Genomic DNA, 18,293 nt, shown 5'->3' with positions numbered 1-18,293 from the left:
GCTGTTTCGATGGTTTCAACATATCGTAAACGCAACTAATATAACATCGGAAACTTATTCAGAAAACCGTGAAGTACAATATCTAACTGTACGCTTAACACAATAAATATTTTATTCCAATAAAGTGACTCCCTGTTGAGTCTTCTATATAAGTGTTCGCGCTAAAGCTACAAGTTAAGCACGAACGACTCACCTCTGAACGTTGCAACACCATGAGTGGTCGAAAGAATGTGTAAAATTATGTGCACACATACGCGAATACATTATCTGAGTATGCTCCAAGAATTTCTTCGCATCGGAAGTTGGTCGTTTAAATATCGCGAATGAATGTTCCATGTAGAATAACCAAGAGAGATAGTTATCGCTGACAGCTGTCCTCACGCGCCAACATAACAGGTCCCTCTCACCAGCTTCTCCCCTCGCTATTCCCTAAAACCACTCACATTCGGGGATGCACACGCCGGCGAAACACTGTCCGACTTCGGTCACTTTCGGCCACCATCTTCCCGTAGTCTCCATCTGGGAAGAGAAAGAAAATCAGGGCTCCCTAAACTGAGGATATCACATGTACAATGTTTCAGTCGAGCGAATCGTGAAGAAGCATCATCTCGGCGGACAACAGCTGCAATAAATGAATAATCAAGACGTCAGGTAGTTATTATCGCTATCCTAAATGTAGCGAGAGGCAAAGTTTGCCTCCTGTAAGGCCGGCTAACCAAAAGTGTGAAATGATCTACCAAAAGTAAAAAGAGTGAAGCAGAGAGCAAACAAGAATAATGCACGAACGTCAACTAGACACACAAAGGCGAGTTGCAAACAATAAAGATGTCTACTACACCCCTGAAAAACCGACTGTCCCTTTAACATTCAATAGCCCATTACAAAATAGAGAGGAACGAACACACGCTTCGTGACTTGTAGTACATGTTTCATGCATCGATGTTTGCACATAAAGGTAACGGATGTCAAGGACTTCAATGGCGGCTTTCTTTTCAAATATAGTTTCCTGCGGAGTTGTCACGAGACGCAATCATTTGATATATTCCTTTTCACGCATGGTTCTGCAGCTACAACACAGAGGCACGCGGCTGGTTGCACTGAAGTTGTGCAAGCGTAGTAAATGCTACATTTGCAAAAGCAACTGAGACTGGTTGTATACAACATTGTCGTTGTGTTGACGGCGCTACATCCGCGACACAACGAAGGCATATGGCTCGCGGCACATCCATGTTTGGCTTCATTTCACTCGCAATTGGCGTATCCATTAGCGAGAGTCATGAAGCGAAACAGTTTACGTCACTTCACGTTTCCGCCTTACCAGTACGCAAGTTTTGAGCAATACGACCTGTCTTCCTGGTTAAAACACCTATATTGTGCGTCATTAGCAACGGCACGAAAAAACTATTCGAAAGTCACACCATTTGTGCCCGATTAGTAAATCGACCGTTCCCACTCTTTTGCTTCGCCTTACGAGTTAAGGCACAGATGCGCGTAGCAACTTTTCTTTGTAAACATTACCTACGCTCAACAATAAAAACGAACAAATATATCTGATCTCTAAAAACGCGAAATTCAAAGTGTAGACTTTGACCTTTCCCCTTTCGCCCGTACAAGAGTCCTTGGGTATATGTATATAAATGGTATTCCAGTCAGTGTGGCTCCCATATGGTTTGTCGAATTGTAAGCATGATTAGTATTTCTTGGGAACAACATGCTATAAAGCATAAAAGCAACAAGAACACTTTGCTACTACTATCATATCACGGTGAAAACTATTGTCAAAACCTGGTATACCTTATCACGCCCGTAATTCACCTTTTCGAAACGCTGTACCGCTTGCAACACACTCCTGCAGGGTATATCTAGCACGTATAAACACGTCCCTAGAGAAAACGAACGCGTATGTATGGATGCTACCTGCACCTTTAAGGCCATATTTATGCACTCACAGCACAAAAACTTCCTCTATCCACGTTGTTTCCATGTCTATTTGATACAGACGGACAGAATGTGCGGCAGGAGGCCTCGACTCTTTCCTGAAAACGAGCAACATTTAAACGGAGAATTAATGGTTTTTGTTCTTGTCATCACGCGCCTCGAAATGTGCAAGCCTCACTTTTGATAGCATGCAGTCTATCAGTGTCTGTCATAGCCGTTTAACAAACTGCTTCCTTGTCATCGACGGTGTCACTTCATCCTTACTGGCCCGCGGACCATGGCGACAGAGTGGCCTTAAGCAAACCACTTTCAGTGAAGCAGTTACTTCTTACTGGTACACATATATTTTCAAGGCAGGGCATAATATATAAAGGCAAACCATGGGGAAAGCAAAGCTATATTAACGGAAGTGCTATTTCCATTATTATGCCTTTGTACCAACGATCTACGCATCGAGCCTTCATTTTGAAATTCATAAGGAATGTTTTCATGGTGTAATTGCGGCTTGCGGTCAGTGTTTTGTTTTATGTTTTCGCTCTCATTTGTTTTGATTTTCACATGCGCTAAAATGGCATTTTAGGTTACTCTAACATTTTTAAAGCAAGCATTCTTATAAGGTAAGTACAGCCCCTCCAAAGCAGTATTCCTTTCAGCCTCCCCAGTTGGACTGCATAAGTATCTGACAATCTGTTTCTTGACATCTAAAATTGCTTTCCTGGGAATTCAGACGTCGTAGTTGATCACAATCTTTCAAATACTGCCGCCGCTTACTGTATGATAGCTTTATTGTTAAGTAAATCTGCGCGCAGACGCAAACACATGTGGAGAAGAACGCACTACATGTATTCACTTGTGTCCGTGACGGCCCGTCTAATGTTGAATTCCAATGGCGGAGTCGGAGCAAGCTTTTCTGCTTCTGTTGGAGCAAGTGTGTTCCAATGGCAGAGTGAGGACGGGAATCAAGCGTTCCAGTGGGAGAGTCGGGGGGGATTCTGAGCGGGCGTCACTCCGTGGAGCAGGAAAAGTTGCTCCGCCAAAATCGGCGGAGTGGACCGGAACTCGGCGTGACGTACTTCCTTTAACACGTTTGCCTGCTTGGGGGCGCTGCCACTGTCGTGTGTTTTGACAGTAATGGCGGACGACATGGGCGTCAGGGCAAATCGTGCGACATTGCTTCTGCTGACCGATATTGACAGCTCCGAGTCAGAAAACTCCAGTTCCTGCACGAGTGATTCATCGGATAGTGACAGCGACGCTGAAACTGCCGCGTACGAGCGGGAATTCGACAGCGGAATTGGCAGAATGGAATAACTACACGCAAGGTATTCTGGGCGACTCAAGCACTTCTGCTTCCTTCTTGCTCCCATGCATGCTTGCTCCGGCGGCGCGGATTGTGTTCCAGTCGCGGATTTGGAGGCGTTGCTCTACGCCAGAGTCGAGTGCTCGCTCGCAGAGTCCATCGACGGCTCCAACTCAGCCATTGGAATTCAACATAACTTACCTTTGTAACGTGCATCCCTACCGACAACTCCCCTTTCTGTCATTTTACGAAAGCATTACTTCTCACCGTATAATTGACGGAGAAGAGCACATGATCGCATCCTTCTTCCGGTACGTGTGCAATAATCGCTGAAGGAGAGGGGGCTGCAGAGAATTAGAAAAGAAACAACTTCACATTGGTGCTCAAGTAGAAGTAGCATTAGAGGAATTTGTTGCAAGGAGGTCACACAACACCATGCAAGAACGAAAATACTAGGATGCCGTTCGATTCCTCAGTCACGGTGGCCGCAGTTCGATGGCCTCAAAGTGAAAATAAAAGCACCCGTTTACGTAGTTTTAGCAGTACCTTACGAATCCCCAGTAGTCAAATTATTCCGGAGTCCCCCACCAAGCCGCCAAGCCGCTAAGTCCTGACTCATATTATGTCATCGTGCTTCTGACACTTACTATACCAGACTCTTTTTAATTCATTAATTGAATAAACACACTCGATACTATGGCGAATTGGAAGCTTTTGCTTTCATACATTCCAATAAATTTCGAAATCTGATTTCAAGACATAGCTCCGAATTTCTCTCATTTCCTCTACCGCGCCACCCTTAAACTTACGACAGTTACTTCCTTGTTCATTTACCGAAATTTTATACCTTGTTCCTGTGGGTCATTGTTTCTGGCAATTCCCTGCGTTCCCGCCTACAAGGCAAATAATAAAAAAGACAAGCGTTCGTCCTTTCTTTCTAAAAAATGCATAATCGGTATCGATACTTTTGAACCCGTCAAATATCAACTTATCGTCCATTCACTAAAACTGCGTCATTTGAATGGAACTAAATAAAAAAAGACGTCTCACATACGAAGTATTATACACTCTCCGTTCTTGCATATTCCTTCCGCAATATTCTCAGACACAGTAGGCACCTTGACTTTGCGTACGTAGTTGAGCTGCGTATGTAAGAAAAAAAGGGCCGGCATAGCCCCATTTGTACACGTTTAAATTCCTTAAAAAGCGCGAATGCGAAATGAAAATACAGTGCACGAAGTTTTGCCTCAAACTGGTATTCATTTTGAAAGAACTAACCTGCTCATATCTAATTGATGCATAGGAACTAGGCAATTGTTATAAAGTGAAAGAAAAAGATTCCTTGGCGCTGTGCTGTTCCTGCTTCTTTACAAGCGCAGGTGACTGGATTTTGCTTCGATTTAAGGCACTTTGATCGCACCTCTTACAAAAGGACTTGTAATATTTTTTGTAACATAGCTACATCTTCTGATCCACCTGAGAATTCACTCACAACGACAACCTGGGCAATGCTTTTTTCTCCTACTAATGCAGAAAAACTTAGAAATATTTTAGAAATTCCCAAAATTGCATGCAATCGCTCAAAAATTTTTATTTCGTAGATGAAACTTAATACCAATTTGATGCTGATAGCGTGAATCAAGAATAGCAGTGTCATTGCAGAGCGGGAAAGAAGACCTTTTAAGGAAAGCGATTACTTACCAAACACGGAGTGCCATTCTTTAGCCTTTGCCTCGTGTTATTCTTACAGATTTCAGTGCAGTTTATTGCCAGTACCTGCTTTCCGAAGAGGAAAAGTAGCAATTACTAATTTCTTCGATAAGGCCTATGTGTCGATTATTACCTATGTGAAATGTAGAGAGCTCTAATACTCGTGAGCTACGTCATCACCAAAAGAATGGCGATTATCGAAACCATCGTCCTAGAAATTGCAGCGAAGAATCATTACGTGATGCAATTGCTTGGATATTGCGAATGTGTGGGCACCGAACACCATTGTGGCACTACCAAGGGTCTTTTGTATTGCGTAGAAACCCTGAATGAGCAATGGGTGTAGGAGTAAATAACGAAATTATCTGGCTATAAAACGAAAAATAAGGTTGACCTGAGTGATTACTCGTGGGGAGCTATGTACAATAACTCCGTGGTTCCGTGCTTCCTAATTAAAAGCATAAATAGCAAGCGATGGCTGGTTGTGGGCGGCTAACCACGCTTGAGAGTGCGAACAAACTAAAGAAACAGAATCATGCTACGTCGGCAGAATTTCAGATTTGTTCTCTCGAGGTTCGCTCATACAAAATCAAAATTCCCAGCACTGATTGTTTGTTATTGCGTTTATACTATGTGCAATAAAAACAAATGCACATATCTATAGAAAAACACTTCTTGCTAACTAAGCAACTCGGCAAAACACACACACAAGGTTGCGTATGCTTGCGCAGCTCACGGAATTGGGGTTCCGCCAACACACCAATGAGCACAGAAACCAATAAGCCAACCGGTACACATCGCAGCAAGCATCCAACGCAACAAGCTTGTAGGCCTACATGCTAATGTGCGCTGTTTCCGCACAGCCAATGGCTATTGCATTTTAGACAAAAGACACGAATAAGTGGGTAAGGTACGCGCTACCTGGCCCTTTACTATTTTCTGCCATCTTCATTTCGTAGCTCTGACTTAGCGTTGTTATCAGCCCGGCCCCCTTTGCCCCCTTATTCGTTATCCAGTAAGGCAATCGGTTTTTCGAGGCTGTTTGGTCCCATAACATACTTCAGGTTGCGCCATAGGTGTCATTCGTCTGAATTATTCCCAAAATTTAGATAGATAATCAATGCTCCGCAATTTTTACGGGCTTTGTTTTACTCATCGAAGGGTATATTTCTTCAATAGGTGGTTTCTGAAAAGAGATTAGTTTTTTGTAGCTCCCAAATTTTACACTTAACACCAATGCAGTATCGTGCCAGAACTTCTGGAGTGATATCTCGCGTTAGTGGCTAACACGATGCCGGTACAGAGCCCTTTATCCAAAACGGAAATGATGTCCAAGGCGTGAATTTCATTAGGCTTTATTCTTTTGCTTTCGAGCTACCTTTTCGCGTACTCATTCAAACAAGTGTTATCACCTTGAAGTGCCTGTATGGCAGCGGTTACTGCAGTTTTCCCTTCGTTCGTACCGGCATCTTCCTTTAGAATATTAGATATTTCGAAATAACTACTAAGATGCCCCGAAAGACGCACCGCTTGGGTCATTGCCAAGCCCACCCTGAACTCTAGCAACGCGCACATTCGGAAATGTCGAGGCCCAGTTATGTAGTGAAAGTTGCGCAATTAATGATATTGTCAGCATAAAAACTGGGGGACCCTTAAGCTTCGCCTTTAAGAGTTTTTTTCCGAAGCAGCTGCAAGTAACATCGTGGCTTTGTGGTAGGACACCTGCTTGCCACTCGAACGGCCCAGGTCCGATCCTCAATGGGACCGAAACTTTTATTCTTTATTTTATTTGCTTCTTTATCGATTTTTCCCTCACGGACGATCTTTCGCTCACAACCAACGGTGCCGACACCGACGCCGACGGCGGAATTTCTACGACACGAGCTCTCTAACGCTATCGCGTTAAAACAAATCGCTGCGCTAAACCACGGCCGCTAAATAAAAAAGAGTTTTTTTTTTTTTTATTTAGCGGCCGTGGCTAAACAATGGTTGTGTGGGGAAAATACCGCGCCAATAAGTTACAATGAAAAAAAAATAGCGCAGCTTGAACTAAGACGCGCAGGGTCGGGTCACAGCAAAGCTGGTGGGGACCTAGCTGGCCCTGGCTTGGCTAGGCTTGGCTAGGCCCTGGCTTCGCTTGGCTAGGCACCCTCTCACTTCTCTTTTTCCCACCCTTTGCTATACTATACTATACTATACTATACTATACTATACTATACTATACTATACTATACTATACTATACTGTACTATACTATACATGGCTATGGTTGCGCTTTTTTCTTGCTATCTCTTATTTGTGTGTGTGTGTGTCTTTCTATCGCTTTCTCTCTGTCTATTTCTTTCTCTGCCTTTCTCTCTTTCTCTCTCTCCCTCTATGCGTAATCGTTCTCTCGCCTTCTACTTTTTCTCTCTTTCTTCCCATTTTTCTATATATATTTCTCTCTTTTTATCTCTTTCTTTCTCCCTATCTCTCTCTCTCTCTCTCTCTCTCCTCTCTCTCTATCTCCTACTTCCCCTCCTTCCTTCTCTCCTCCTCCCCCTCACATCTTCCCTTCTCATCCCTCAGTTCCCTTCTCACACCCTTGCTATACTGTCTATATTACAAGACTATGCTATGCTCTGCTGTCGTGCGTGTACAGCCGAGTGGTTACAACGCTCGCCTTCGGATCGTGGGGACGCGGGTTCCGAATCTCGCCTTGTCGAGAAATTGTTTGGCCAAGAATTTCTTTCTCTGTCTTTCTTTTTATCTCTGTGTACTCGTTCTCTAGCCCGTCACAGTTATTGCATGCAATGCCAGACAAATCGGCGTACGTGTTCTGGGAGCGAAGCAGATGTAGAGGACCAGGAGAGCGGGTGCCGGTTCATGACGATGATAATTTTCTATCTACGAGACATGGCAAACCTCGAGCATAACAGCTCTGCTTGTAAAAGAGCGCGGCATTTTCTTTTTCAACAAAGCCATGCCAGAAAACTTTCCGTTTATTGTAGTTTTCGTCTACTGAGAGAACTTAATTGCCACTGAAATTACTTGCAGAAAACACAGTCTCCAAATAATCACAATAAAATGAACTGCAGAAAGAGGAAAATAGACAACCACTCAATTTGTAGCACGAAGCCACCAAGGAAATTCATACGGATTTTCCTTGGTGGTTTCGTGCTACAAATGGGTGGTGGTCTATTTTTCCTTTCTTAACTCTTCCGCCACCTTGCGGGATTCCGCAGAACTGATTTTCAAAATGAAATACAACCTGTTCGTCCGCCTTACCATTTGGTTCAAGTCTTAGCTGTAGCTAATAGCGCAAATGTTCACAATAACCAACACACGCGCATTCTTGTGAATGAATTCTTTCTCGAGTGAGGATTTTCGCACTATGAATCAGAACGATTGAGTTGCGGCGAGTTGGTCATATTGCAGCTGTGACAACAGTAATTTGTGCGGTATTCTTTCTCCTTTGCTTTTATAAAATGTTTATCGAACAGGTTTTACGAGACATTTGTTCCAACTTAGTTGAACCACATACATGACACAATAGCTTGTTCCGCGGCCGACGCAGCGATACTTACTCTCCCATTACGCAGCGTAGTTGATTCTAAACAACCATCCGGATGAGTCCAAGGTTTTAAGTCTGCAAGAAATTGTCATATCAATTTACTTCCTTGTGAGAACAAGCTAAATGTAAGACATTAAAAATACTTAACCTTATACATTTATTGACGCATTAAACATAGAAGTAAAAAAAGAGCAGCGAAAACATACGTTGTGTGATGGCTGAGTGGCGGCACTTACTGTTTGCATCTTGTCTCACATTGACTTTTCACTGTCGCGTTGTGTAGCTTAGTATTAAGGCAATATCATTCAGCGTGAAACCGTTCTAAATTAACTCTTTAACAACACTCGCATTCTTTGGGACTCTTTCTGTGCCACCACAATCACCTTCATCTGACTTGCTTGCGCTAGCTTTCAAAAAACTGCGCACGCGCCACACTGGTGTCACGAGTGTCATGTGACGCTTAAGTATGCACACTGCTTGTGACCTGGAAGTACCGGCCGCGCTGCTTTAAAGGTATCGAAAGCACGCTAGAAAAACAACGAAGAATTTTGTACGACAAAAAGAAAACCAAAAGAGTCAAACTTCGTGCAGAGTGCAGAATGTTTTACCTGCGAATGTGCTCTTAAGAAGAGCGCGAACTGAAAAGCTTGTTATGACACGCTATTGGAGGTCCCCTTGAAAAAGGAATGGTGGAGCTTCGGTTGTAAGGCAGCAAAAGTTTGTATTAAGCGGCACGTATCTGTTGTCGCCATAGGAAATGGACAGCATAAACATTAGCAACCAGTGGAAAACGTGGCCGCTTCCGAGTACAGGTGGCAGCCGCTGCGAAGGACATCCCAACCTAGGTACAAATAACTTTGGGCTATATAGCAAGGTGCAAATCAAGGAAGCCATCAAACACGCTCAGGAAGAAAATATCTCTTTCATTCGTCTCTGCAAAATGTATGCGCGCCTTTGAGCTATAGAGCGCCATTTTCCCGCAGTGCTATCGTAACCTGGCACAGCGTGTCTGATTCCACGCAGAAAACGCGTGCTGAAGATGCAAGGATTTGCCTACAATGACGATACAGTTTGCTGAAAACAACGTAGTTCTTTTGTCACTTCAAACTGTTATAATGACCATCCATGGCCCACGAGTGGTACATGCATGGCCATTCCTCCATCGTTTTGACTTAACACCTCCCATAATTGAAGTATAAGGTGCTGCAAATGCCGTTGTCCAGAACGTTTTAAAAATAGTAATTGGTAAAGATTTCGTTTCGTCGCAAGGCAAATATGAGATAGCTATTAGCACATTCTATGCATGTTTGGGGCGCTTTCTTCTTTTTCTGTGTAATATTACATGTCAAGGACTTATCTTATATTGTTTGTAAACAAAGCGAAATTTTGAACAATGTTTCTGTGTTCGTGACAATCTTGGCTTGTTTACACTGTGTCTCTCTTCAGCGACAGTTTCCATTTAATATGCTTGGTTAAACGGGGAACCCTTAAGACATTACTCTTTTTTTTTTCAAACATACGATGCTTTAATCAGTGTGTTCCTGCACGCATGGCAGTTAGGAAGCAAACCTGCTTTTACTCGATGTTGTGAAATTCAATGAGCGAGTGTGTCGTCAACGTTTGGCTTGGAAGTGTGAGAAGTAATATTTACACTTACTTGCTGTAACGCAGCATCCATTGCGACAAACTCCGGTCCTATTGATATACTCGCTCTGGCTGTTCTGCTGAGAAAGCTAGTTACAACGATAGAAAATAAAGCCCTGTATTTCGTTTTGAAGACTGCAATTACGTTTCAGATTCTCCTGTGATACTTACCGCGCATAACCTCCCGTCGTCCAGCATCGTTTCTTTCCAGGTTTCATTTATCGGCTCGTGACAACTCGCGATACACCCTATAACGACTTTGAGCTGAAAAACAAACATCGGAGAACAGACAGAGCTTCTTTAAGCGTTACCACGACACCAAAAAGAAGTTCAGCGTTTAGTCATTGATTTTTTTTTTTTTTTTGCAATAGAATGGATATTTTGTAAAGAACCTAAACCGCACTAAAGATGGTAGACGAAGAATGTCTGAAGAAATGGGGACACCGCACTGCTCTTCTGCGCAAGCTAAGAGAAACAGATTTCGCCGTTCTTTTATGTCAACAAAATGTCGCATAGCCTCAGCAACGTGAGAAAGAGATTGTAAATTGTATGAGCGGAAAACAGCAGGAACAGAAATGAAGAACTTGACAGGACAGACGCTCAACTTACAACTGCACGGAAGCTGGACAGATTAAAGCAAACTCAACCACGTGCATCAGTGTCGCCTCGGTAACGTTGAACGATAGGGAAATAGGCTATCTAAATAGTTAAAGCGCGGAACATATTAGTTCGGATAAATAACTTTCCTGTTGGCCTTGTCATTCTAGTGATAAGGTGGTTGCACATGCGCGATTCTGTGCTCTCGTGTGAGACAAATATTTCCAACAAACTGCAGTTGTAACTTGAGCGTCTGTCCTGTCAAGTTCTTCGCTTCTGTTCCTGCTCTTTTCCGCGCATACAATCTACAATACGTTGCACCAACTGGCCCAGCAGACCACCTTAGTGAGAAACAGATTTGGCATGCATGTGCTTTTTCAGCACTAAGCTGACTCAGTAGCACCTTTCTACGTGTTTTAACTTTGCCGTTGTCACTAATACCTTCCCAAATATTTGTTTTCGGTTAGTTGCATTTATAACCAAGTTTGTGTGACATGTAGCAAGTTTTGCCCCTCCCCTCTATAATGTAAAGACGGCTCCACTGTAAAATGGAACGCTTGCGTACAGGAAATTTGCGCGTGAATACTGGTGGTTCACAGTTCTGACACCATTTGAGAGACTATAGTCGTATACAACTTTAGGAGTCCGCGGCATTTTCTCCTCAAAGGCGGATGCACACAAGTCTGCACGCCTTGAGCTGGACGGCTGGTGACCCCACTTTCGGATGACATTGCCGAGTGAATGAGCGGGACTATTTCTTTAGTCGCGGAGGCAATCAGCTGCCGCGGTACGGTCGTCTGGGCGAGGCCTCTGGCAATGTCGTCTGGCAAGGTCACCAAAGAGACACTTTGGTGACGTTGCATGTGGCGGAATAAAGAAAGCAAAAAAAGGGGGGGCTACTTCGCACTTTTTTGTTTGCAAGAGCCGTTTCCCATTGGCTGACAGCCTTGGACAATACTACGGCCTGCATGAGTATCTGCTAATGTTTCCTCCCACAAAACATTTCACCGTGAGACCTTTTTCTGAGTACGGGGCCTGCGCTCGGAGTTGTTATTTCTTGCAGAGAATGAGAACACCTTGAAATCACGTCTTGCAATTAATTTCTAATGTTTCGCAGCAATTGCTTAATGTGCACTAAACCAGCGTGCAGGCTGATGCTCTGTTTTGTACCGTTCTGTTATAACTTGCTTTCTAAAGAGAAACTGGGGAGTCTCACGACTACTCCACTTCTCTATGTTCTGCAGCAAAAACAAACTGGTTACTCTAAAATAAAGACATAAGTACAGAAATCTCTGCCCTGACTAATCGGTTTGGGCACGCAGTTGTTAACGTGTGAGCAAAAGCTCTGGCGTAGGATGGCTCCATTTCTGAAATGAACGAGAGAGCCGGCACTCTTTCTAGGCTGAAACGCAACTTTGAAAGGCAACGTGCAACTTTAGATAAGTTGACCATTTTGTTTAGGTGATCTACACCGTCTGTCTTCACCATCGATAAGATCCTTGGACCGCGGGACAGCGCATCACACTCGCGAAAATCAACGAAAGCGTTGCTGGAATTTCTGAAGGCTACTGGACTGGCTGAGCACCCCTCAAGCAATACGCACAGACGCTGGCACCAAATTAAGCTTTAGGCTCCATCATAAGAGATGGTTTTTAACAAAACTAAGAAATGGTTGTGGTGGTGGTGATTTGATGGTGCTAGTACCCCTGCACTAATCCTGATTTTTTTCTTACTACGTATATTAACGCCCCGTTTTCGAAAATCATCATCAGCCTTTTTATATGTACTGCAGAACGAAGACCTGTTTTAACTATCTTCAGTCGGTGCCAGCTATCTTCAATCGCACATCTTGTGTCTGCTGGTTCGATGTCATGCCTGTAAACCTGCTTATTTCATCATGCTATTACATTTACTGCAGTCTGTTACTGTTCTTGTATGTGTTGTGTAACACCCATGAATCAGATTCCGGCTGTCTATTCGGTGATAAAAAATGGGTCATTAAAGGATCGGGTGGTGCAACTAGCACTCCTCGACCAGGCGCGGCGGGCCGCTGAAGCCAGTGGAGCCCTAGAATAGGGGCCCCACAACCCGCTCCCTAAACAATCTTTTTTTTTCTTTTCTTTCCCCTCAATAAACTTTTGATATATATATATATATATATATATATATATATATATATATATATATATATATATATATATATATATATATATATATATATAAAACGCAATTACAAAGTGGCACTTCTTGTATGTGTTTAATTGCTAGTATTCTTGCCCCGCCACGGTGGTCTAGTGGTTATGGCGCTCTACCGCTGACCCGAAGGTCGCGGGATCGAATCCCGGCCGCGGCGGCTGCATTTTCGATGGAGGCGAAAATGTTTGAGGCCCGTGTATTTAGATTTAGGTGCACGTTAAAGAACCCCAGGTGGTCGCAATTTCCGGAGCCCTCCGCTACTGCGGCTCTCATAATCATATCGTGGTTTTGGGACGTTAAACCCCCGATATTATTATTAATTGCTAGTATTCTTTTTCAATATATTACTCATCAGATAGCATTTCCTATTTTTCCTAACCAGTTTTCAGGACCCACAGTGTTCACGTTGTCCAAACGTAGAGTGCAATTGCAAGAAATATTACCTTCCTGTTTATTTGAGTCTTGTTCACCTTGCAGTGGCGATAATAGGGGTCGACCACTAGAAATGATGCACAATATTTATTAATTAAGCCCACTAACAATTTTTTTCACATGTATATTGTCGGTTACATTAATGCTTCTTTTTTTAGTATTATCATTTGATCCATAGTCTAAAAGTGAAGTTGAAGATACCTTACTTGCGATTTTCTATGTGCTTAAAACGCTAGCACCGTTTACATCATGATAACAAAGGCAGCTGCGTCAGGCATTGATACACGTGAACCGCATCTGAATGTAGTCCCGCCGTGGGTGCGCGACACCGCTTCTGCATTCCAGCACCCCTGATCGCCCCAGTACGCGCACTCAGGTGGACCCAGTTCTCCTGTGTGTGCACAGTGCAGGACTTGGTGGCGTTCTGGCGCTCTACTGCCTCGTATGCTGCTACTCGTTGCGGGGACTGTCGTAGCCCCGCAGCACACTACTGAGCGAGATGGCGACAGTGTCAGCCGCTTTCGCATGGCCACCTCCTGGTTGATGGCGTCTCACTAGAGCAGAGGCTCGTCCTACGACGCTGATAATTCCTGCAGAAACGCTAAACCTAGCTGCATGTGCTGACCATCCATAGCTTTATCATTTGGTGAACTTGCAATGTATGTTGCACTTCCTCACCACCTGACTTTTATTCGCATGAGACTGCACAACCGCATCGCTTTGTTTCTTGCCTTAACTTTCTACTTGTGTTATTTTATGACGTACCAAATTTGTTCAACAGATGGTGTTGTATGATAGGTTTATATTTCGTGTTCCTTCAATAAAATTCCTGTTGAGAGTCAGGGCCTACAACACAGGAAATCTTTACCTTACCAGCCTTTCAGACATACAAGTACTGAGTTTTAAGAAGACATCGGAAAACATCATTTATAAAGGTAATGAGAAATGACACGCTGTAGGTACACCATGAAATTCTTGTACGTTGCCCTAATCGGTAATAAAAAGTGAAAGAACAACCTTATTCACAAGTTTTCAAAAACGTACCACACTGACAAGTGTTCACATTCACCAAAGAGCAAACAGAAGCCAAACAAACATAATGCAACAAAGTTGTCCAAAACGAATATATACGAACAACAAGACGTTGAACCACGGTTCATAAAAAAAAATCTATCCATCACCACTCCGTGAAAGCCGCCGAAATAGCGAAGCTTGATGACCCCATTCGTCAGGCTATTGACTTTCTATTGCCCGCGTCGGGCGGCTTCCTCTTTGGGAGTACGTGCAGTCTTGGCCATTCTGTAAGGGCGCACTCCCGAAGAACAGACACCCTCCTTTATACTACACCGAGCCCCTCGCTGACCTACTTCTCGCAAGCAGCTGATTTCTGACGCGGGAGAAAGCGCAAGTGATTGATAAATAAGCATGCGAGCAATAAAGTCACAGTGCTCTTCACAGTGGAAAAATATTTCTCGGACCTCGACCTTTCCCTCAGAAGTGTATACGAAGAGCTCGCAGCAACTGACCAACACGAAACCAAGGGACAAGGCAACTGACACTTCGTCCTGTATTGCTAAGGGTAGTGTTTTTGGCTTTTTTTATCTTTTTTACAAAGTTACTGAAACTCAAACAGAAAGCGACTGCACTCACCAGTGGGCCGCGCACCTGGCAGCTTGTAACGAGTCACATTCTTTTTCTTGCATTCTCCTTCTTCGCACACTCCAGCGATTACCGTTTCTTTCTTGTTGTTTACCTCGGCCTGTTATATTGCACATAACGTTGGAATGATCACTGTACGTGTCAAACAGACGCGTGAATTTGTCTGTTTGCAATTTTATGTAATGTGTGGCACATATTGGGTGATAAGGACCAAATATAGGGCCCCTTTCTATATCTATAACTTTATCTAGCAATCTCACTCTGCCTCTCTCTCTCTCTCTCTCTCTCTCTCTCTCTCTCTATATAATATATATATATATATATATATATATATATATATATATATATATATATATATATAATTATATATATATGTGTGTGTGTGTGTGTGTGTGTGTGTGGTGTGTGGTGTGTGTGTGTGTGTGTGTGTGTGTGTGTGTGTGTGTGTGTGTGTGTGTGTGTGTGTGTGTGTGTGCGCGCGCGCGCTGTACCGACCTTGGTAGCTTGCAATAAATGCTTCTCTGGGGCAAAGGCATCAAGAGAGATATTTGCACCGCAGTATTTATTCGCATGTGACGTGCCCTCTGTTTTATTAAACGTGGGTCACTGTGGAAGGCCTGAAGTAAAGAGCACTTCATCTTAGTGCCATTTCTTGATGTCATTACACAAGAAATAAATAAATATTTAACAGAGAACAACTTGGAAATGGAGAGTTCACCGACGAAAGTTCGCTGACCGATTCCCAAGTGAACATAAACCAAACTTCTTTTTAGCGCGAATCGCTTAGAAAAATTTCATGACGTGTTTTTGTGTTTTTTACAGTTCCTTTATCTACTCGAAACAACTGGAGATGTTCTAATAACTGCGGCTTCGTGACACTACAGTAAGACGGTATCGATGCTGTGCGACAAAAAAAAAACACAGACAAAGTAAGACATAGCTGAATTAAATCCGCGCCATTCTGAGAAGTGGATGGAAACTTACCTGTCACTAATCTGTCAAATTTACTCTGCGACAAGTGTTGTTACAAGAGTGTTATAGACGCGGACAACTCATCTTGAACATCAAGGGAAATCTACCGAGTAGACACATATACTCTGCACATGCACTCATACGCGAGGTAGTCCGGTTTGGAGCACGTTTCCTACCGCTGTGGAAAGGGGTGGCTGTGTGCCATAAGCGTTGCACACCGTATGGTTTGTCTGTTCATACCTACATTTGTGGGTGAAGTTCATCTCAAGTTTCCGACGCGAGTAGACGGAAGAGCTAGAAAGGTGACGGACGCTCCCCAGAAGACGCCGACGTGTTTTAGCGTTATGAGTGCACTTAAGGGGTGCGATATTCTCACACGTCCAAGAAAAAGATTTGACAACGTATCAAGTATTTCGTGCCAAGGACTTGGACAGCCAAACCCGTAGCCAGGTTTGGGGGGGGGGGGGGGGGCATCTAGGGGCTTAGGCCCCACCCGAAGCTCTGATGTAGGGGCTGTTTTACCGACAGTAAATAATGAGAATAGGTGTTTTTGTAAAAGAGTCAAGGCCTTCAGCAAGCCCTCCCCCTCCCCCCCCCCCCCCCCCCGAAAGAATGTCCTGGCTGTGGGCCTGTGGACAGCATATCAAGTATTTTGTCCTGAGGGTAGCATGAATGGAAATAAATATAAATATCTCACTGATGTACTCTGCGTCCTCTTTCAAATAGCTCTATGTAGGAAATGAAGTACTTTTTTTTTTATTTGTCACCTGGAAAACACGGACGCCATTGTGTTACTACATTCATAAGCGGTAACATTCGCGCAATTTGTATCGGTTGCTTTCGCTTCATTGGTCATGAAAAGTTTTCCGGGAGTTTAGCAAACTTCGTACCCCCAACAAAACGCAATGGTTTACCGCGACAAGTTAGCCAATTTTTAGTGGGAGCTGTAACTTGGGAGCTGTAACAAACGCTACTCAAGTATCTCTTGAGGCGAAAGCTTCACCTCTCATGTAAGGGGGACTCTCGGCCAAAAAAGCCTTTAGCGAAAAGCCTACGTCGACTCGAAGTCGCTCAAAATGTCACATGACTGCACGCACGCCTCGTTGCTTGAGGCGCGCGAACTGCGCATTCACTTCGTCCTTGTGGCCTACGCTATGCTTGGCCTGCTGATGCTGCTGATGGCTATGAAGTGACGCATTCTGACGTGACGTTTCAGTCTTTAATGTATTTCCACTAAGGCGTCCGCCTTCAAGTCTCATTTATGATAGTATAAGAGACCCTCGAAATTCTTGCGCCGCATTCACCATAGTAGGTATTTTACTATGCATAATCATTTCAAAATTAAATTACGTGAAAACATCCATACACTTAAGATTTTCAGACAACGCTGAAGCCTCATCAAGGGGCTGGTCGCGAAGGAACGAATGCATTATGGTAATCTCCACAAAATCATTACTGCCAGCAGTATCCTTGCTAAATCTGGCTGTCTGAAGAGCCGTCAATTACAGAGGATGATGGGTGACAATGTGTGTTCGCGCCACTTCCCCCTGCCCCGCCCCCGAACTTGTCAATGGTTCGTGTCATCCTACAGTCCCCCCTCCCGCGCCGCACCCATAACCAGCTCGCTTTTGCTGTTTTATTTTGTTCTATACATGCGGTATACTATACGAGAATGAACTGTGCGTAAATAATTTTCTAAATTTTGATCGCAACAGTGATAAATTTGTTCTGTGTACCTCACTCAAAGCACAGTTAGTCCGGCTTGATTTCCGCCTCTCCCTACCCTCTCTCACTCACAATGCCACCCCCCCCCCCCCATGTCGATTGGTAAGCTAACGCCCTTGCCCAGGTATACAAATACTACGAAAACAACGAAATCTAATAGAAATAATAACGAAAAATGTCCTGAGACGCCATTCAGCCCAGGAATTGACCTTAGCCAATCTTACCACGCAACGTGTTCCATCGGGGAGTGGGCCTCCTGTTTTGCTTCCACTGGGCCCTACAGACAAGACACCACTCTTAACTACTGGGTCACTACTCTTGACGGGACCTGGCGTAGTAGCGTTCTCTACCACCGGTTTTCTTGACCCGACTGCGTCTCCGCCAGTTCCAGGAAACACGACGATGTCAAAGTCGTCGTCGGCGTCGTAGGAATCGTAATCCTCGTTGCCTTGCGTGCACTCACATTTGCTTGCCACGGACACCTTTCTTGCAAAGAAGAGAAGGGACGTGCAAAATGCAGGGTCACATTGGCTAAAGGGAGGCAAACTCTTGAGAAGGTGCTCATGC

The 18,293-nt window shown here is 43.9% G+C and overlaps 1 protein-coding gene and 2 long non-coding RNA genes across 4 annotated transcripts in view; all 3 read right to left on the bottom strand.

Annotated features, from left to right (window-relative positions):
- The window catches only part of LOC119388803 (uncharacterized), a 180,348-nt gene that overhangs the window by 64,421 nt on the left and 97,634 nt on the right, over positions 1 to 18,293 (bottom strand). The window lies entirely within an intron of this gene.
- On the bottom strand, positions 4,293 to 8,576 carry LOC119388805 (uncharacterized). Its single transcript, XR_005182841.2, has 3 exons — positions 8,515 to 8,576; positions 4,940 to 5,014; positions 4,293 to 4,380 (listed from the first exon to the last, which is right to left on the bottom strand). It is a non-coding gene; the product is annotated as an uncharacterized LOC119388805 (long non-coding RNA).
- LOC119388804 (uncharacterized) lies at positions 10,374 to 15,105 on the bottom strand. The gene is made up of 3 exons (XR_005182839.1): positions 15,021 to 15,105; positions 13,382 to 13,437; positions 10,374 to 10,409 (listed from the first exon to the last, which is right to left on the bottom strand). It is a non-coding gene; the product is annotated as an uncharacterized LOC119388804 (long non-coding RNA).

The sequence above is a fragment of the Rhipicephalus sanguineus genome, chromosome 4 (assembly GCF_013339695.2).
Source record: "Rhipicephalus sanguineus isolate Rsan-2018 chromosome 4, BIME_Rsan_1.4, whole genome shotgun sequence".
NCBI lineage: Eukaryota > Metazoa > Arthropoda > Arachnida > Ixodida > Ixodidae > Rhipicephalus > Rhipicephalus sanguineus.
This window is presented reverse-complemented; position numbering and strand designations above follow the sequence as displayed.